This window comes from Cygnus olor, chromosome 9, assembly GCF_009769625.2.
Source record: "Cygnus olor isolate bCygOlo1 chromosome 9, bCygOlo1.pri.v2, whole genome shotgun sequence".
NCBI classification, from domain to species: Eukaryota; Metazoa; Chordata; class Aves; order Anseriformes; family Anatidae; genus Cygnus; species Cygnus olor.
The window spans coordinates 18,099,022-18,119,287 of NC_049177.1; the positions used below are offsets into that span (position 1 = coordinate 18,099,022).

Consider the following 20,266-nt stretch of genomic DNA (forward strand, 5'->3'; position numbering starts at 1 on the left):
CCAAGTCCGGTTTATCTCAGGGTAAACTGCACTTATACCATTTCAGGCCTGATTTACATACATCAAGCAAAATACCTGCCAATCTTTTCCCTTCTCAACTTCCCCAAAAGGATCTCATTTGGCACATTTAAACCAAGACAGTTTGCAAGAGGTGTAGAATCAGTGTGATATTTTAACTTGGGTCAACATAAAGTGCCCGCACTGCAGTCTCTGAAGGGGATGGCATTATATCTTATTAACCCGTTTAAATTGCTGCCTAGAAGCTGTTTGATATTGCATGGGTGGTGGCATTGCTTTTTCTACTTAGTAAATGGAATCCTTGAGTTTTCCAAGCAAGCGCGAGAAACTCTTCTGTTCTGTAAACAACTGCGTGTCCAGTTTCCATGCACGGATACCCAATTTGTGCATGCAACTGTAGTTATTGTGCATTCAAATGGGGCACACCACTAGTCACGGGCCTGGGCTTCTTGCCAGTTTAAAAGTCAGCCCTTCTGTATGTAGAAAGAGAAAGCAGTATCCAATAGAAACAGTACTCTGCATGCACTCAGAGCCCTTATTCAAGGCTCTCAGAACAATGTCTAACTGTTAATCTTCCCAACACGGCCATGAGGCAGGGAATATTTTATCTGCATTTTACAGTCAGAGGAAACGAGGTTAAGTGACTTGCCCAAGGTCAAAAGACAGATTTAATGACAGGCTCAGGATCTAGCCCAGAGAATATGCTGTCCTGACACTGGGCTGCTACACCTTGGGGTGGACGAGGAGTAAATGTGTCCCTCCTGTAACATCCGAGCAGTGCCATTCACTAAAGGTCTAATCCAAGGAAGCTCAAACAAAAATCTGCAATGGTGCCAAGATTAGGGAAATATCTCCTCTGTGGTCAGGCTCTTTTTGTGTTGTAAATGCAGAGGCTGAAATTTCCAGAGATGTGGATGCCCAATTTCCGCTAACATTAATAAGCTGATGTGTCCAAATCCTGTAGGCAGCTTTGAAAGCCTGTTTGTGCTTTCCCTCTTCCTACTATTCAAGCATAGAGTAAGGTCAGGGCTTTCCCATACCCTCTCCCTTCTCTGCCGGTGGAAAAATTCTGGCCATACCTTCACTTACTCTGCAGTGAATGGATAATGTCACTGGGGATTGATTGATCTAATACCCACAAAAGGCCAGAGGAGAGATTCCCTTGGTTGCCACAGATACTGGATCAGGACCTTATCTTTTTATGGCATCCATATGACTCCCACTATTTTAATATCTGAACACCTTATGGTTTATAATATACTCTTCTTCCTAACTCACCCATGAGACACAAAGGTAGCATTAATCACTTCATCCCATTTTACAGATGATGAACTGAGGCACATCAGATTCCATAGTCACAGTGGTCTGAGGTACTCGGAGAGATTCTTGGCATAGGCAAGAGGACAAGATAAACACCTGCAGTCAGAGATTTAGACAGTCTTGGGAGGGAATACCACAGCAAGAATGAACATTTCTTCGGAAAGTGCCTGTTCATGCTGACTGCAAAGGGAACCTGGACGATGAGGTAGTGAAGAGTCCTCCCTTCCAGACAGCCACTGCTAGGTGAGATGAATCCCCTCCTAAATGGCTTGCCCAATGCCATGGAGAAAGGCAGTGGCAAAGGAAGAAACTGAATCCCAGAAACAATCACTAGACTAGTTTTTCTTGGACTGAGCTTTGATTTCAGGTAAAAGATTTTTTTTGTTAAGGCAGAAAAAATAGTATTAAGTTTAAAACTAACAGCGTTGCTTGGATTAGTCACTGGGAATCTCAGCAGCCAGCCTCTTGAGCTCTGGCCTCTTTGACTTTCGTATGTTTAGATGTTCAGGCCCTAATGAGTTGATCTCGTTGATCTTTAGGTACCTATTCATATGCAAATCCTGGCATTCTACTTTTGCTAAACAGTCTTTGTATTAACACATGAAATAAATTTTTAAAAAAGAAAGTCAGTCTGTGGTAAATCCTCATGCTTAGATTTGTTTGCATTTGGATAAATGATCATGGTCCCTCTTTATATGATCTACTTGCTGTACCCCTGCTAGGAAAAGGAAGGGAGGGGAAAGAAATCCAACTTTTAATCTCTTCCATACCATTGTAAATGTTTTGGCATAGCAAAAAATTGTCCAAGGCCCACTGGATAAGGATATAAAAATATGTTATTGCCACTGCTTCTGCTTTGGGCATATTTTAAAAAATAACAGAGAAGTGTTCTCACTCTAGTGTCACAAGGTGGTTAGACTACCAAATGGCTTGATCTCTTCTCTGATGCTTCAAAATCCTGGCCTGCCACAGAAAGGATGCCTTTTCAGGGAGATATTTTGCAAATTCACAGTGCATGTGTGTGTGTCAGAGATGTGTACATTACTGTGCCATGCCAGAACACACTCAGGAGATTTTGAGCGTGAATCCTGACCCCAGTAGTCAATGAAAAGCACTCAATGACTTCAAAGGGTCCGGGATTTCACCCATCGTTTTTCAGACTCTGAAGCTTGCAATCATTAGTGGTTTGCTCTTACTAAAAGTGGTGACTGTGGAGCAGTAAAGTCAAATGGGAATTTCATTCAGCTTTGTAACAAACTTCTACCATCTCTCTTTAAACCCTGTGTATGGTACAGTTATATATATAATGGTCCCCAGTACACTTTTTTCTCTATAACTAGGTTAACCAGAGAGAGTAATTTGAACCATTAGAAGCACAAGAAAACTGTTACAGGGCCTTAGAACTTATCCTGGACACTATACATATGTGTGTATTTATATTTCTGGATGTGTGTATGCTCTTAAAGCTTTCAAAAAAATCTTGGCCTTAATTTGAACGACTTGCTTAGATTTGTAGCTGAGTTTCATTTGCTGAAGAAAAGCTGTTTAGGAGCAAATGCAGGTTGCAACAAAATGTTAGGAACAAACTGTCCAGGATCTTCTTTCACAACAATCCCACGCGCTTACAAATCTCCCTTTAAGAATAAAGTGGTAGTGCAAACACCTAATTAAAAAAACTGCTTGTATTCGGAGTTACTAATTAAAAATCCTCATGTTCCCCCGACTTTTTCCCCCCTCTGTGGAAATCTGCAAGTTATTTAATTGAAGTCCCATTTTGTCGGTGCAGATGCACGAAGTGTCTGAATCATCAAACAGATTTAGGGTGTTTTGATTGTTGTGTGTGCCTCATTGCTATTCCCAGAATGTCGAGCTGAGCTTATGCTGATCGGCAGGACTTAGAAGCATGAAACAGTAAAAGAGTCCTTTCTTCTCATCCCAGCCCCATCCCCCTTGCCCCCCTGGATTTACATTGAAACTTTGCCAATCTCAGATCGCACTCTGTCTGCTGCCTCTGCATTAAAATGGAGCTGGCTTGCCTGTATCTTTGGACCCAAACTCCATCTTCAGATTCCCCTTCGCTGCCGTAAGATGCCTCTCATCTTGCTGCAGTGAAACTTCTTTAAGAAGACAATTTGATTTTCTCGATCTTTCTTTTCTTCTTCCTTTTTTTTTTTAAGTAAGTAAAAATCCTTCTCTGTTTTTACGTTTGTGCACTGTGTGAAAAGAAATGAGACAGAGGAAGAGAGAGAAGCCTGTTTTCGTCTAGAGGTGAAAACAGCCTGGTGAGCAGCAGGTGCAAAGCCCCAAAGCAGCTGCTTACTGCTCTCAAGTTGAAGCGCCTTGGTCCCCCACCCTCCACGCCAAGAGCACTTCATATAATCCTCTCATGCAATTCACACTGTAATTGCAGATATCCAGACTGCTAGGGCTCATTTTATTATTATTTTTACTGATAACAAGATCTGAAAACAGAGGACCAGCCATATTAATTAGTTGTGTGTCGCTAGGCAGCTTCTGCAGAAGCAAGTCGGATTCTTTCCCTTTCTTTTTAATTCTTTTTTTTTTTTTTGTTGGGGGGGGAGGGGTGAAGTGGGGGTGAAGGATGGACGACACAACTGCTTTGCCCCCTCCTACCTCTCCTCCTTTTACCCCCTTGAAGTCTACTCAAAGTAGCACATGGGCAACTTTCCTGTTGGCTCTGTAGGTCCTTTTATTTTCTTGCCTGCCTCATTCGCTCCTTGAGATGAAGCCTGTTGGATGGGTGCTAGCAATGAAGATTAGTGTCTTGAGGACCAGCTTGTTTTCTCAAAGCTCTGCTTGTTACACTGATAATTATGGGTCTATGGGACCCTTTTCTGATATTTGACTAAGTGGCATGGATTACTGTGTAATCATTTCCCACTGGGGAGGGGGATCTTTTATTATTATTATTATTACTATTATTATTATTACTTACCTCTGGACACCTTTTCAGTAGCTTTTATTTAAGTAATTGCTCTTCCCTGTAATCCAGGAATTCTCATTTTTTTAATCACATTATGAATTTCACCAAACACTAGTTAAAATGTTAATTACTGGTAAATACACACTTCTATTCCTTCTGTTCAGAGTGAATACAGATCCTATGAACACGGTGTTTGTCATCTGTACCCCTTATGTGTTATCTCTGTCTAATAGGACACTGTTGTTTACAGAATGAAAAGACTGAACATGAACATTTGGCTCCAAACTGTTGTTTTAGATTAAAGCTTAATGAGTTTATGCTTCTTTCTCAGTTTGATTTTCAAGCCAGAATATAAAGGAATAAAAGTCAGTGTGATGGCATTATTATTTTTAATAACTTGAACTGATTCTGCAGTGCTGAAAGACACTACAGAAAATCTAGCAAATGGGATCCTTTATTTAGTAGCAGAAAGCCTGATCCAGTTGCCATGAAGTCAAGGCAAATTTCCTGCTGACTCAGAGAAATTGCCATCAGCGTGGAAGACCACATGAGTTTCTTCTAGAGTGTGCTGGCAACACATCTCAGATCCAAATAGACCAGTGTGCCTCTAAGCAGAGGGGAGTGGAAAGGAGATTCAGGTTCTGATCCCATCTCTAGAAATGTTTTCAATTTGCCTTATAAATGGATTATTTTCCTGTTTTACAACAACTGAGTGATTTCTGCAAAATAAGTTACTGAGGTCTTTTATTTATGCTGAAAAACAAACAAAACATCACTGACCTGATCTTTGCAAAAAAAGTGGTTTGGAAGATTCAATAACCTTCCTGTAAGAGCGTTGGTAGAAAAATGGTGTTAAACCTTAATGTCTTTCAAGAACCTCACTCCAGATTGACAAAGAACTGGAAAGGTCAGGAAATACCCTATGTCTGGACTGTATAAGTGAATTATGACCGAGGTGTAAATGAGAAGAGTCTAAGGCTGATTTAATCTGTGCCATGCCATCTATGATGCCAAAGGCTCATTCTGGCAATGAGGAAGAGGCAAAGCGTTGATGCAGTTTGGGGACACCTGCTTCTCACAGGCCACAGCCAGTATGTCAGGACACTGAGTTTCACACCTTTTTATGGCTTTTTCAATCACTCCAAACCTAGTAAGGCATAAACTTTCAGCTGAAATTTGCAGGCCAACTGCAATGTTAGGGTGCTGTCAGAACTCAGTGGCACCATGGACAATAATCCATCCAAAACAAACTGTGCTGGCACAAACCCTCATTATAACATTGTCCCATAAATGGATACTTGCCTGAATGAACAGAACAGCTCTGAGCTCTGCAGGCTCTAGTATGTTGCCTAGGAAGTCGCATGGCTTAAGTCCCATTTGTTTTTAAAACAGACTTGGTAGCCTCCTCTCAAGTTTCAGCCCACAAAGCAGTTGGACTTGGAGCAAAGTAAACATGCTCCAATGCCGATTCTCAGCAGTCAGTCCAAAAGTGCTTTTCCCTGGGAGGCCACAACAGGGATGTCCACAAACTTTCAAAATAAACATAATTCAAGGTGACAGTGGCACACCAGGACCTGCATTAAGGATATGTCAGAAGAAGTAAATCGCAGGCCGGCAGAGGGGGAGAGAGCAGATCAAATGATATGGTGAAAAACCCCCACCACATTGGTTCCTGTAAAACTTTCAAGCAGTTCAATTGGTTCAGGGTAAGCATTGTTAGTTGTACAACTACCATGAATTTAACCTATTATGTTTAAGAGTTTGTATTCCTTGCCATTACAAATGTGAATGTCTTAGAGACTCTCCTGAAGATGAGATTTATTAGGCTAAAAAGAGGCAACGCCTGAATATTTCCTTGAGAAACATATTATTCCATCTCAACTAAAATTAAAACAGGTCAAGTAAATAGCTCCAAAAGCTGGAAAACTCAATTTTTTGCCCACCCAATTACGCCTAGCTAGAGCAGCCCATACAATTTTCCACTATGGCTATAACGAACTGTGGGTGGTCCTTCCGACTGTACTATATGAGCTGGAGCACTGGAGCACAATGAGGCATGCTAGGGACTGTCAGCGTGTTTTAGGATCTCCTAATTCTTGTTCACTGTAATCACACCACCATGTACAATATAGTGTTTGAGATAACCCTTTGAGCAAAAATCCTGATTTCAGAGATTTCAGACATTGGAAAAATTCAGTCTGAGAGATAACTACTGTTATTTAACTTTTTTGAGCAGAGACAATCAAAACTTTGGGTGCCAGCATTTGTGCTTTCTTGTTGGACCTGGACTGCGACCTTAGTTGGGCTTTCAGGCTCCTATCGTTCATTTGTGTTTGCTTATGTGCAGATTTTTTATTTTTTATCCAGGTCTCTTTGTGCTGTAATCACCTATCCTGCATTCTAGTTACTTTGCTATAAATCATCCATTTACTGTTACAGTGCTGCTTGGGGGGAACACTGTAAAACCTTAAGTACCCAAGAACCTCCAGCTCCTATAGAGGAATCTTTTTTATTTGAATCAAAGCAATAAAACCCAAACAGCATTTCTCTCTCTCCCTCCTCCCAATGGATACATACTTTCCAATATTTACAGAACTACATAACCACCCTATGGAAAAGAATTCATATTTTCATCTCAGCACTTACCAGATTCTAAACAGCACAGATGAGTTGAGATAGCAATCCTTCCATGGCAAATGAGGAAATTACAGAACCAACTTGGGAAACCAGTGGTATGAAGCAGCAGCATGAACAGGATTTTCAGAAGGTGAGAAATCCCACATCACCTGCAGGGGTGGAGAAAATATTTTAGAAAGCCCAGCAATGAAGGAACACTAAATGTCTAGTTTGGCACAGTTCCTGCTTGCTGCCAAGGGTCTGCAAGAGGCACTGTGTGCTGTGGCTGAGAGCAGGGTGGGATGCACTGACCACTGGGAGATGCCTGCTGTGTCAGGGAGGGTGTAGAGGTCCTCGGGCATGGGAACAAGATCTGGCCTATTTTGGGACACCACTTCATAAAAGAACAGGGCTTCATATGGAGAGGCTGGATTCTGCAGCAGGACTCGTGGAAGCCACGGGCAGCATTTGCAGTAACACCAAATGCGGTTGTTACGATGACATTTGGGAATAAGACTATATATTATGTGTACATCTCTGTGTTGCTGTCAGCCCTTTATCTGCAGATTAGCAACAACATGTGTTGTGTGTTTATGTGGATTATACGAGGAAGGAGGTGGTCCCTTCTCCCCTCCCTTAATCCCCACCCTGAGGGGTCAGGGCCAGCTACCCAAAGAGGTTTTCTCAAGTACTGGTTGTGCTTTAAGTGCCTCCTCCACAGCTGGGCCCTTCTCTCCACATCCTTGTGGTCTAGTCATGATGATTTCAAATCAAAACGCGCTGGGGCTATGACTTTCACTTGGGAGATTACTATATGCCTACAAATGCTCTCCCTCCTTCCTTCCTCCTCCCCCAACCAAAAAAAAAAAAAAGGAAAAAAAAGAAAAAAAAGAGTGGGAGTAGGTCACTGGTGTGGTGACACCACCCCAAACCTGCTGCCTACGGGACTGCAGGCCAAAGAACTCCCACATCTGCCCACACCTCACTTGTGTCTCCTGCAATAGTTGTAGCACCAGGGAGACCCTTGTTATTCAATGCTTGCACAAATCCTGCTCTGTCTAGTGCTTTTAGATGCTATGAAACATAATATAAACTAAAAAATAACAGTATTTGGGCAGGCAAGCACCACCCAGTGATTTGTGCATGCAAATACAGGTACCACATTTTAAATCTGCTAATGAAATTAAGACTGTAAGTATTGCCGAGGTTTGAAATCAACATTAAAGCAGTCCACCAAAGCACAATTGTGTACAACAGTAACACACCAAGTGCCATGGGCCCAACACGGCATAGCCATTTCCAAATTGTTCTGAAGTATTTCAGATTTTGTGCAGTCGTGCTATACTGTTTTTTTACCATTGCTTGCACCAGGATTGCATCAGAAAGCTCCAGCTAGAACTGAGATATCCTGGCAGACAATATGAAAAGCCATAGGAAGAGAGAGTCATATTCTTTTCAAGGAATTTAGAGCCATTGAGGCAAAAACTGGGAAGCGTGACAAAACAGGTGAAGGGGCTTGCTGGAGGTTATAGATGAGACCAAGACCAAGGTCTTGCTCTTGCCAGTCCAGTGACACATCCACTGTACAGCCCTACCTCACACTGGTCCAGACTTGGAGAGTTCGGTTTCCTCCCGTCTACATACACACTTATGACACCTACTGATTTTCTGCTCTCACCAGCAATGAGGACAAAGGGCAGATGACTGGATTTTGTTTGTCAGCAGCTGCTGGGTTTTCACAGCCCTTCTGCAAGCTTGAATAACACATGTTGCATCTGGAGTGCTGAGGGCCGTATTTTAAAGTGCTTAGCACCCAAAAATGCCTACAGGAACACTGAATGGAAGTGACCTTCATCCAGATGTTCAAATTAATATAGTACCAGGTTGCTGAGATCTTTGGCCAGTAATGCTGGGGCACAAGTGAGTGTGGAACAATTCTGAAAGTCCACTAAACAGAGCTGGCAGGGTATTTTAATAAAAAAAAAAGTACTACGTTTAAGCCTAATATTTTCAAGGAGCACTCATAGCTGAGCCTTGGGATAACTGGTTATAAAGCTCAGCTATTTACTGGGGGAAAAGTAATTGTTTTTCTTATCAAACAGAAGCACTCAAAGTCTGTGTCGTAAGGAAAATGCTTTTTTAGAAAGTTGTAAATAGTAACAATTTTCAGAGCCAAGTTAAGGACCTATTATTACCATTCCTTCATATTTTTGCAAGGGCATCCTGATCTCTTTACACCCATCTCACCTAGCATAAAAGAGAAGGGTGGCCCCCAACTCCAGCAGTACCCATGCTTGCTTCCCCCGACAAGTCATACTCATTGGCTTGTAAGTGCTTCTATTCATTTTTATAAGCCAGGAGGAACTTGTTCATCAGAGTTCATCACAGCTCTGTTTTTTTCCCCTCCATTTAATTTTAAGAGTGGGCTAGCCCCAATATTTGAAACTCCTCCTGCCCGGTTTCTTTTCATTCTTTCTCTCTTCCTTCCTTCCTTTCCTCCCCCTCGCTCCCTCCCTCCGTCTCCTACTCTGTCCCCTTCAGAAGCCCCCAGGATGACACTGCTCATTGATGCTTCTCCTTCATTAGCATTTCAGCAACTTGGCTCAGTAGTTTCAGAGACAATCCGTCATGAGAAAACTGAAGAATGTGCCCCATTTGCATGATTCTGTGCCAGAATGCAACTTTTTCTCAGCTGTTCATTGTGTAATTTCCCCTTGAGCCTTCAACTTTCCCATGAAGTCCCAGAAATCATATTATAGAATTCCAGACCAGCTAAAATGCTCCAAAGATTAGTTTTATGGACATTTTTAACCAACCTCCCAACTCTACAAAGAGAATCACATACATAAGAAACAAGGTTTTACTTTCTGTTGTTACAAAAAGCAATGTGCCTGAGATGAATAAAGTCCTTTGAAACTACAAGGAGGAATTTATGCCTCATGATGAGAATGATCCAAAAACTGTTGTGAAACCTTAGGCATATTTTTAACTTCCACTTGTCCTTCCTTAATTATTTTATTCCTCTTACAATTAAATGTTTGTAATCCATTTTGAGAGTCTTGCTGACATGAATGGATATGCAAACAACTTGATTGAAATGCTCAGTGCATATGACTAAAAGTTACTGGCTCTCACACATCAGCAGAACAAATCAAGCTTTTGGTTAGTTGGTTTTAGAAATCAAAAAGTGGTTTATAAAAAAAGACAGGCAGATAAAACCTGCTTCTAATTACTTTCTTGAGGGCATCTGAGTTTGTAGAAATAAAGAGTTTATTATATTAAAAGTAAGCAAGAAACTGAAAACTGGTGTAAAGCAATCAAACTACTTTGTCAATTAAAATGTATCCCATTAGGAAAATTAGGCACCTGTTCCACAAAAGTTAGACAATAGAGTACGGGAGGAGAATGCTGCATTTTAACAATCTGGTTGCTAATTAAATTCTTTACTTTTTCCTATGCGCACCAATAACTATCATTTTTCCCATGTCACTTTTAACCCACCAAAACAGAACTTGCATTTAATTATTCTGCCTCTGAAAAATACTGGATTTCTTCTCTTCTTTCACACCCATAGCATAGAAAATACAAATATATAGATACACTGATATATACAACTCTGAAAAAAATTTCTTTATAAGTAGATGCTTTTAAAAATAATTTTATTCCCCCTCTCCCCTGTGTCTGGTTGTGTAAAAAGCACCCTTGCTAACTCAGGTAAATATATTGAACAAATGCACACCCAAACTCACACTGTATGAGTGTACACTTATACATACACCCACCTGCTTTTACATATATACATGTTGTTAAAATCCCACCAGAATAAAAGTTGCCAAGATTGGAACTTCATAAGCAGATAAATTAACGTCCTTCAGATGCAAAAGATAAGTTTTTTGGTGAGAAGCTCACACGGTGATTAAAGTTAGGTTGTGGAAGATTTCATTAATTATAGGTGACTGATTTTCCTCTCAGAGGACAGCTCAGGTCCCCCAGCTCCCCCTCGGCAGCTCATCTTAAATTGTTGTCTAACCTTTCCCTTAATTCAGCTCATCTTGAGCTGATGGGAACTGCTTTCATTCCACCTCTTGTGGAGGTAATGAAACAATCTTCTTATTCACTTGGTTCCTCTGAGCCGGTGACACACAACAAAAAACCCAGGGCCCTGATTAATGGCCGCTAATTAGCAATGTTAATGACCAGGTGTCCAAGAGCATGGCCAGCTCCTCTCAGCATGGAGTGATCCCTCAATGAGGGCCCTGCAAATCCAGCCCCAGTGACCCTTCCCCTCAGCTGCCAGTAATGAAGCTGAGCTCTCTCATTACACCCAGGAGAGGCTCAGGGGGAGGCCCGGGCCTTGAGAGCCAAACCTTTTCCTTCGAGTCTAGTGGGCCTTCCATTAATTAAGGTCAGCATTTTTGCACCCCTTTCCCCCTCCCTTCCTTTCCCCCCCTTAAAAAAAAAAAAAAAAAAAAAAAAAAAAAGCCCTCAAAGGTAAAAGATTTGGGCAGAGGGAGGCTTAGCACTTTTGGCATTCTCTGCCTTCCCAGTAATAAAAATGTTTTTTTTTCCCAGTGTTTTTGGGCTGCGAGCAGCTCCTTCCTCCCTGTAGGTTTTCCAGTCCCCCAGAGCTGACAGTGGATGAGGAAAAGTCCATGGGCTGCAGCCGCTGCTCCCTGACCATGGCTCCTGCCCACCTCTGGCCATAGGAGCGCGGGAGGTGGCATGGTGTCTGCACTGTCAAAGGCTCTATTAATTAAAAAGACAAACGTGCATCTCCATGGCCCCACAAAAAATGTATTTAGGTGTTATTCTACATTAATAGTTTAGCAATATCTATTACTCCTTGTTAAAAAGTGACCTTTGGCATAAACATCAAGTCCAGCATGCCACTTTGGGAGGTTTGTCTGGCTGCAGTTTGCAACTCCCTTCCTCCAGCAGCACAAAGCTGAGGCGATCTGTGCTTTCTTTCCAGTTTTGGGGGGCAGAAAGGGGAGCTCACCCTGTCCAGCCCTGGCCCCAGTATGGGGACAGGGGCTGGGCTGCCAGCTGCTGCCTGAGCCCTGCGCATCCCCACACCGGCCCGTGGCTGTCAGTACAAGCTGCAGGCAACCACAGTCACTTGTAATAGATTTAGAAATCAACTTTGGCTTTTGTTGAGAGTTTATTTATTTGTTTGGTTGTTTTTTAGGCAGAGGAGGGGATGTTATATTTGCATGTGCAGCATACAGGTACAAAAAAAGAGTCAAATCTTCAAAACCTTTTGCTTTGTTAATTTAGCAAATGTAGTAACTAGTTTATATGCTAAAAGCTATGTGTGAGAAAAAAAATTTGCAGTGCACCTGCCTGCAAACTGTGTGCTAAGGCTGTGTGCTCTCCAATATCTGAAGTTTCTGGAAACTCTAAGTTAGCTTCATTAGCTTTTACTTTGACCATGCAAATGTTTTATTTTCATTGGAAAGAATATTACTAAAGTCCATCATTTTTCTCAGTCATGGACTGCAAGATTAAGGCACACAACATGCATCTTGAGAGGGAGTAGTTAGGGGAACTGATGGGGAGATATATGGCCTTTTACTCTAGGTCACATCTTGAGCTGGAAGCAACAGAAAGTTAATACTGTGAGAATGCCATTTGGTGGCCATTCGAAGATAAGGGGGAGCCTAGCGCAAACTTTAATGTGTCAGTGCCTTCACAAATGCATTACCAGTAGCAGGAGAGGTAGCTGGACACCATACTGCACCAATTGTTTTCCTATAAATCCTAAACGGGTGATTTCTATCTATCTGAGTAATGCTGTCTCCTCCCAAATGACAATTATCACTTGCTCTCTTGACCATCTGGGCATTCCAGCAATCGTTAATACGATAAATTAATATGGGGATGATAATGCATTTCAATTTTCCTAGTGAAATGTAATAGTTATAGAAGGAGACAAGGTGCTACCTGCCTTGTGTGATCTGCCAGCTCTCTGAACCACCGTTTGCGCAGCAGGCACATTTTGGGACCCACTGACCGGGAGCCTGGGTACAAGAGGTGACAGTCCACCGACAGACATGTGCTCCAGCTAGGGGACTTCCATGTACAAATTAAGCACTGAACTTCTCGCTTTTCCCTCGTTAGAATATTTTACTCGCACCCAACTTGCCTAGAAAAAAGTCTTGCAAGATGTACCAGTTCATTCCCAGCTGATTAGTCCCTCTCCATGGGCTTGTTGGACTTTGTAAGGGTATGCAGCCTTGAAATGGTGCTGCTTTCACCTCGCACACAGCAGGTTATTCGATAAGGACCTGCTCTGGCTCTGGCTTCCTTCACCTGAAACTGTAATCGTACAGTAGGTCAGCTGTCTTTTAAAAGGTGTTTTTGAACCTGACATGGATTTTGGATGAAGGTATATGTCTGCTCTCCATCTAGAGGTGTGCATTGACTGTCATTACAGATAAAGACTCAGTTCCCAGCTCTCCCAGTGACCTCCGGAAAGACTTTGGGCAAGTCACAAACGGCCAATGAGGGCTGCTGGTGGAAAGATGATACAGTGATGGTGAAAGCATCAAAAATAGAATGTTATACATAAAGCTTCATGAAAATTTTGCAAGGGTTTAAATTAATAATAATAAAAAAAAGGAATAAAAATAATCCTGCCCCTCTGTGCCTCTGATCTCCTTATATAAAACAGATATAACACTGTTGCCTTCATTTTCCCCATCAAGGCAGATTGAAGCAATGCCCAACCCTTCATGTGCATTTCTGTGGCATCAAAATTCTGTGGGAAACCAGTGACAATTGATGTCTTTAGTAATATGACAAAGAATAACTCAGTTTTCAAAATATCGCTTGCTCATTGTAACATCATTTCCAGCACTGTGCTGTTCATAAAGGCATGGGTAAACAGAAAGCAACTCCTGTAAACTGTAAGAGCTTTTGTAACTCCATCCTATGCATCTAATTGATCAGCTATGCCAAAAAGAACAAAAGTCTTTCTATAGCTATACTTATTCTATTACAGGTTATGCAGATAAGGTTACAGTTAGGCCCAGACACATTTTTTTTCCAGATAAACCTTTTCTCAGTAAGAAATACACATAACAATCACAAACTTTTCATGAATCGTTATTGAGTCTTTTTTTTTTTTTTTAATTAAGAGTCTGAAAATGTTTGTATTCTAAATTTACTTGCAGTTAATTAGAAACATCTAGGAAGCTTAAAATGGCTTTTCAGTGAATTATATTTTTTTTTACCAAAATTTTGGATAACATTTCATGTCAGAACTTCGCCTCTGTTGTTGCATACAGAGCTGAACAAAACAACTGGTTACCTGCGGTTCCACTAGCCACCCTTCTGCCTCCTATACACTTGTCCTTTCAGGCAGCAACTGTAATGCCTTTTAAATGCACCTTCAAATTATTTTTTCCACTCCTCTATGTCATTGCTTAAGTAAAACAACCAGTATTCTGGTTGCTCATTACATACTGGTATTTCATTTACAAAAAGAATAGGAATCAAAAGCAAATTTTTGCCTGATTCTGAACTTTCCCAGGCATTTGGACACAGCTTCTGGTCAGTGTCCCACAGGGAAGGAAGAAAGGAGGAACACATGAGGGCAGCGACCACCATGTGGGCCAAATCCCAGTCACAGATGCCAAGGAAGTTCTGACACTGACTTGTGCAGCAACAAGAGCTAGAAGTTTTGGAAGATCAGAGACATTTATGGAGTTGTGAAATCTGTTGACAACAAAGATGCTAATTCTCCTTAATCCTGTAAGGTCCATGTTATATGCAGTATGCTATTTTGTAAATTCTTCAGCAACAACAACAACAACAAAAATTAGTCTCCAGAATTTCTGAAATCCTCTTGATGCTGGCTATATTTTGCTTTTATACTGTCAAAGTTTATCCCAGTTATAAACTCCCCCAAAATGACAATGCTGAGGACTGCACAGCAAGTGTATGGTTTGGGCTGGGTGTTTTGATTGCTGGGTTAAGATTTTGGCATTTCTGATAATTTATCTGGTAACAGGACTTTATCAGGATTTTATGGGTGGTTTTCCATCTGCTTTTTCTAATTGTTTTCTGTTACTGTCCTCTGCCTCAGTCTGCCCCATTGTAAAATGGACATGAGACTGCCTTTTCAACAAGATAACGTGAAATTTCATTTGTTAATGTTTGCAAAGCAATTTGCAATGATTGATTCATAGCTGTGCTAAGTGCAATGCATTATTAATACACTAATTAGACAAAAATAACAACTAAGAAAGGAGTTATGGGGATTCTGATAAAAGGCAACTGGTAACAAGGCAAGAACCCTGCCCATTATTGGAGCACATAGCTCCATAGGCAAATTAAAACAAGGGCTCTGTCCTCAGAGTTTTGGGCAATCCAGGCTACATAATTGATTTGAGAAGAGCTACTCCAGGCTACTGTGTAATTACAGAAGTATTCACTCTTCTGGCTCCCACTCTCCTTGTCATGTTCTACCTCATTGCCCTTTATGCTAAAGCCTTTGTTGATGAGGGGACGGAAGCAGTAAGGACAAATAAAGCAATTAGCAGGTAGAGGGAATGCTACCAGTGTTTAAGGATAACATACAGCCTTTATTGGGACATTTACTAAGTAGAAGTCTAGAGCTTGCAGGACAGACGGAAAATACAGGTAATCCAGAAAAATAAACAAGGGAAAACAAGACTTTCTCATTTGTATATTGTATTCAAGAAGTTTTGGCAGGAGGACAGTATATTCAAACAGTCAATATCCAAAACATGATGATTTTACTTAAAATAACTATAGTTTTAGTGAGATTACCTTCCAACTTGTTCTTTTTGTTTACAATCCAGAGTCTCATCATCAGAGCGCTCTTCTCTCTAGTTTCAAGTGTGCATTGGCAGTAAGCAAACCGTAATTTCTGAAGGGCTCAAATCTCATTTTAAGTTGCTGCAAAGCCAGCCAGGAGAGGGAGCCAAGACCTTGAACAAGCCTTTCTTCCTGGCTCTCTGACGCCCTGGGAAGGAAGCTGAGCCATTTTGGCCAGGGCTCCACAGTGAGCACAGGGCTTGTGTCAACACATTGCACAAAGAGGGGGTAAAAGTGACTGGAGACAAAATAATACATGATGTCCCCAAACATCAAATGCTGGATGACTGATGGTGAAAGAGAGGGAAGAAGGAAGACAGACGAATGAGGACTAGTGAAAATGAACAATACTGTAGTTTCTCACTTTTGATGCTTCCATCTGTCATCAGGAGACTAGTTTAAGAGATTATGATATTCTGCAGATTCTTTGTAACTCGCTGTCATGTGAACTGGACACAGGTGTGAAGCAAATCATAAATTCGGATACTGCAAAGCATGGTAAACTGAGATTATGGCAGGTCTAAACTTGGATCAGGATTGCAATGCCAGGCCCTGAAATGCATGGAAGTGCTGCCGCTCCTCCAAAGACAACCCAGCGCTGGGTGGAGTTTGAGCTCTGATCTTCAGAAAAATGTCCGGGCTACTCTTTATCCATAACATGCCAATCCAAGGTGCTGGGTGCAGGCATGCCTGAACATTTTTGCTGGCATGAACCTAGGTGCAGATGTGACCTGAGAAGTGCTGAGGAATTTGTATAATAAATGTTCTCTGACTCTATATATTCAGTCCAAAAACATTGCAGGAATGCTAAGACTTACCTCATTCCTCCTTGTGAACAATATAAAAGTAAACCTCCTGATGTAAATCTTCTCTTTACTGCTAAAAGTCATCATTGCAGTTAGTGGATGTCAAGGATACTTAAGTCCATGGGTACTGTGACTGTGTATAGTAGATAGCTGAATCACTGTCACTCCTCATTAGAAGCTTGTATTTTACCAGAGCTTGGTTAGAGAGTAAAAGAAAATAGCTGCATATAATTATCTAAGATAAGGAAGAAAGAAAGGAACAACAACAACAACAACAAAACCCAAAACAAAAAAGAAAAACAAAACAGAGAGAACATAAGGGGGGAAATGATCACATTTTAAATTTTTAAGTGGAGAAACATTAGAAACTAAGAAGACAGTTCCATTCAGGGCCATTTGTCATGTTTTTGTAGCTGAAAATCTGGAATATTTTCTGATTCTAATTTTATGTTCTTATTTTTTTTTTCCATTTCTTAGCTTTCAATGTGAAAAAATTCTTTCTAAAAATCAACTCTCTTCCCTTATCTTTAGTAGGAAGAAAACAAAAAAAAACATTAAGACTAGACTGATATGGAGAGAATAATCACCAGGAAAATTTAATAAGTCCTTTTTGCTGAGTAAACTGAAAATAAAAATTCAAAATAAAACAAAAATGGCTTAATTTTGTCTGTTTTACCTTGAAATTTCACTTTGAAATTATAAAAAAATTGAACTTCCATTCTATATATATATTTTCTAAGTATCTATTGCTTTCAGAAGATTTTTTTTTTTCTTCAAATGCTTTCACAGATTTAGTTATTGTTATCTACCGCAATCATTTTTGTAGACTCAAATAAATTCATCCTTTACTACTGAGTTTGTTTTGTCTATATTGTTTTGAACTCTTTTTCCTGTTGTGCAGGTAGAAGCTTCTCAGAAGTGCATCCAAAACAAACTGAAGATGAATACGGATGAACTGAATTGGAAACAAAAAGAACTTTTCTCCTACTCTTACCTTAAAGATCAAAGTATTTGGATCAGAGACAAATACACTACACTTTATTTTCCAAACTATTTTTGTTTTTAGAGAAGCCCAGCAGTGTTTCGTCAGGTGCTTTAGCCAAGCTATGATACAGTGAGTCACTCCAGACTCCTATAACAGGGAGTGAGGGATCAGCCTGGAGATGTTTCATAACAGCAGCCCCAAAGCCAGATACCCCAAATCAATGGAGAAACTTCTCACAAATCTTTTTCCATTGAGCTCAGGGGAAGCAACTTCATAGATTTGTCTTAAGTTAGATGTCAGGAGTGTTTTTACTTCCTGTGGTCTCTGCAGAGAAACATCGTCCTGAAGCAACAATGATATCAACTTGCAGAAGAGAAAACTGAGGCACAGAGGGAAGCAACTCTGCATGGAAATGGCTGGCTGGAGATCTCAGGCTAATCTCCAAAATCCCAGTCTGGTGCTCTCTCAACACTGCGCTGCAGTTTAGGGAAACCTAAATCTTGCCATACTTGCTATGTACATTTACACCAAAGTTACTTTTCCAGATTTCTCAAGCTGGCCAAGTGCTGCAGAACTCCCTTGATTATTGTTTCCAACAAGTGGGAATAAAAGGCAGAGCTTGCTTTATAAATGACCACACGCATACCTTGTCAGAGGCTGCATGACAACAACCGAAGCGTTTGCATGAATCCCTACAGCTGTCCTGTAAATCTTGATTAGCCAGGGGGAGTTTCAAGTCTGTTATTAAATGTTCAATTACACTCTACAAGCAACAACAGAAACAAATTGATAAAATTGTAGTAGGAGACAACAGTTTTCAAGAAAGAGACCACTATAATATGTTTGTGAAGAGAGCCTGGAATGATTTGAATAATGAACAAATTTGTAAAAATCAAAGTCTGTTTGCAGGTGAATAACAAACAGAGAAAGGGGCAGAATTGGTTCAATGAATTATGCATTATGAATCATTTAACAAGCACTGATATCTATAAAGATAATGATTCTAATGTAAATAACAAGCTTTTAATATTTATGCAGCCTTAATAGTCTGGAGAGTCTGAAACGATAGGTAAAAATTAAAATGGCTCTTTGGTGTTTTTCAGTGGAAAACAGATTTATCACAGTGTCACAAAAACAAACCAGTACGACTTCGTGCCATGTCTGATACACTTTTACCCCACTGGGACCCTGCCTGCCCTAATGCTGAGCTCTGGACAGAATAAACGCCACTAACAGCAATACCATGAAGGTAAAATCAGCACCTGCTGAACAACCTGGATATTACAGAGCACTCAGACAGTGACAAAACTGGAGATTTCACTTTCCTCACTGCTTTGAGATAAGGAGCTCTGTACTGACTTAGTGCAATCGCAGCAGCGAGTGGAGAAAGGAAATGAAAAGCCCCTTCCCCTCCCCTATGTGCATGTACTATGTGTAGGAAAAAGAGGGAGAGAGGCTACAGAAAGCCTGTGCAATCACAGCTGGGCTGTTAATTGCTTTGCCCTGTGCACAGAGTCACACCTTGTTGCTCCTCTGCAATAAGAAATTGCCACCCAGCCCAGCAGGCTCAAGGCAAGGGCAAAAAGGTTTTCATGTTCACGTGCACTATTTTCATATCACCAAAATGCCCATGTGTTACCACGGGCACGATGCTGTCTTGGCTCCCATGGATGACAGCAGTACTGAAAGTCAGGGAGTGATCGTGTGACTGAGAAAGGATTGGGTTTCTCAAACCCCTTTTTGTTAAATCTAGGCTATAGGAATTGAAAAAAAAAGTTGGTTCACAGGAGCAAATTGAACCAAATGCACTGCCACACACCCAGTCGCTGATCAAGGCAACCAAAAGCCCAGCTGCTAGGGCAAACCAGACTTTCCCAACAAATCTGTCTCATTTGTAGCTAGTACGCTGATTCCTCAAGAGTTTTCACATGTACCTTTGGGAGACAAGTTTGCATTTTCCTTCTGTGTGGTCATGGATTTCTGCAAAACCTCCTTACTTGGAGGTCTGATCTGGTACAGTTCCCTGGCCTTTTTAATTCAGATGCAAAACTGGCACACACCAAGTGTGACACACTATCAAATTGCACGGATCCTGCAAAATACGTTAAAAAAAAAATTAGCTTGACCTCCAGGATATTAATATAGTGGCAACAATCCCTGCAGGATATAAAACTGGCACCAACTGTAAGAGCTTCCATTAGTGCTTTAAGTTTCTAGTCCCAATAATGGTCATTTCATCTGAACATGTGGAAATAAAAACAAACCATAATAGGACTTAAAAAGCATTCAATGCATATTTGTCCATAAACACATCATATAAATAAAAGCTCTTTTGTAAAAAAAGTGTCAAATGAATCAATGTGTATTCTATTATGGAATAATAATATCCCATACCACATGTGTTGCTCAAGCAAATCACTTTAGCTGGTATAATAGTATTTTCCATTTTGTGGTACAGCTTATATTTTGATCTGTTGATTAAGGACCTGCCCCTGAGGAAGTCAATAACAAGAGTTCCCCAGGCTTAAAAAGAGAAGGAAAATGTGTAAACAATTTGGCTGCAAATAAGGAAACAAATGTATTTTTTCCCTTTCTCCTAGCGTGAGTGAACACTGTATACAAAGCTGGTTGAAGACAGTGGAAAGACTTGCTCTTTGCTTCAGCAGCTTTCGATCTGGCCCTAAGCATGTATTGTGTGAGACAAATTTTGGCACTACTGGAAACCCCACCTCA

At 40.8% G+C, this 20,266-nt stretch overlaps 1 long non-coding RNA gene across 4 annotated transcripts in view; it reads right to left on the bottom strand.

Moving 5' to 3' along the window:
- LOC121075109 overlaps window positions 1–20,266 on the bottom strand; it is a 232,972-nt gene that overhangs the window by 40,119 nt on the left and 172,587 nt on the right. For 2 of the 4 annotated variants that reach the window (XR_005822734.1, XR_005822733.1), the window contains exons 5-6: window positions 19,468–19,625; window positions 6,929–7,068 (exon numbers count right to left, since the gene is read on the bottom strand). This is a non-coding gene — a long non-coding RNA (uncharacterized LOC121075109). Of the gene's footprint in view, window positions 1–2,860; window positions 3,552–4,663; window positions 5,857–6,928; window positions 7,069–19,467; window positions 19,626–20,266 lie in introns of those variants that run through there. The other 2 variants (XR_005822735.1, XR_005822732.1) reach the window with 2 other exon arrangements.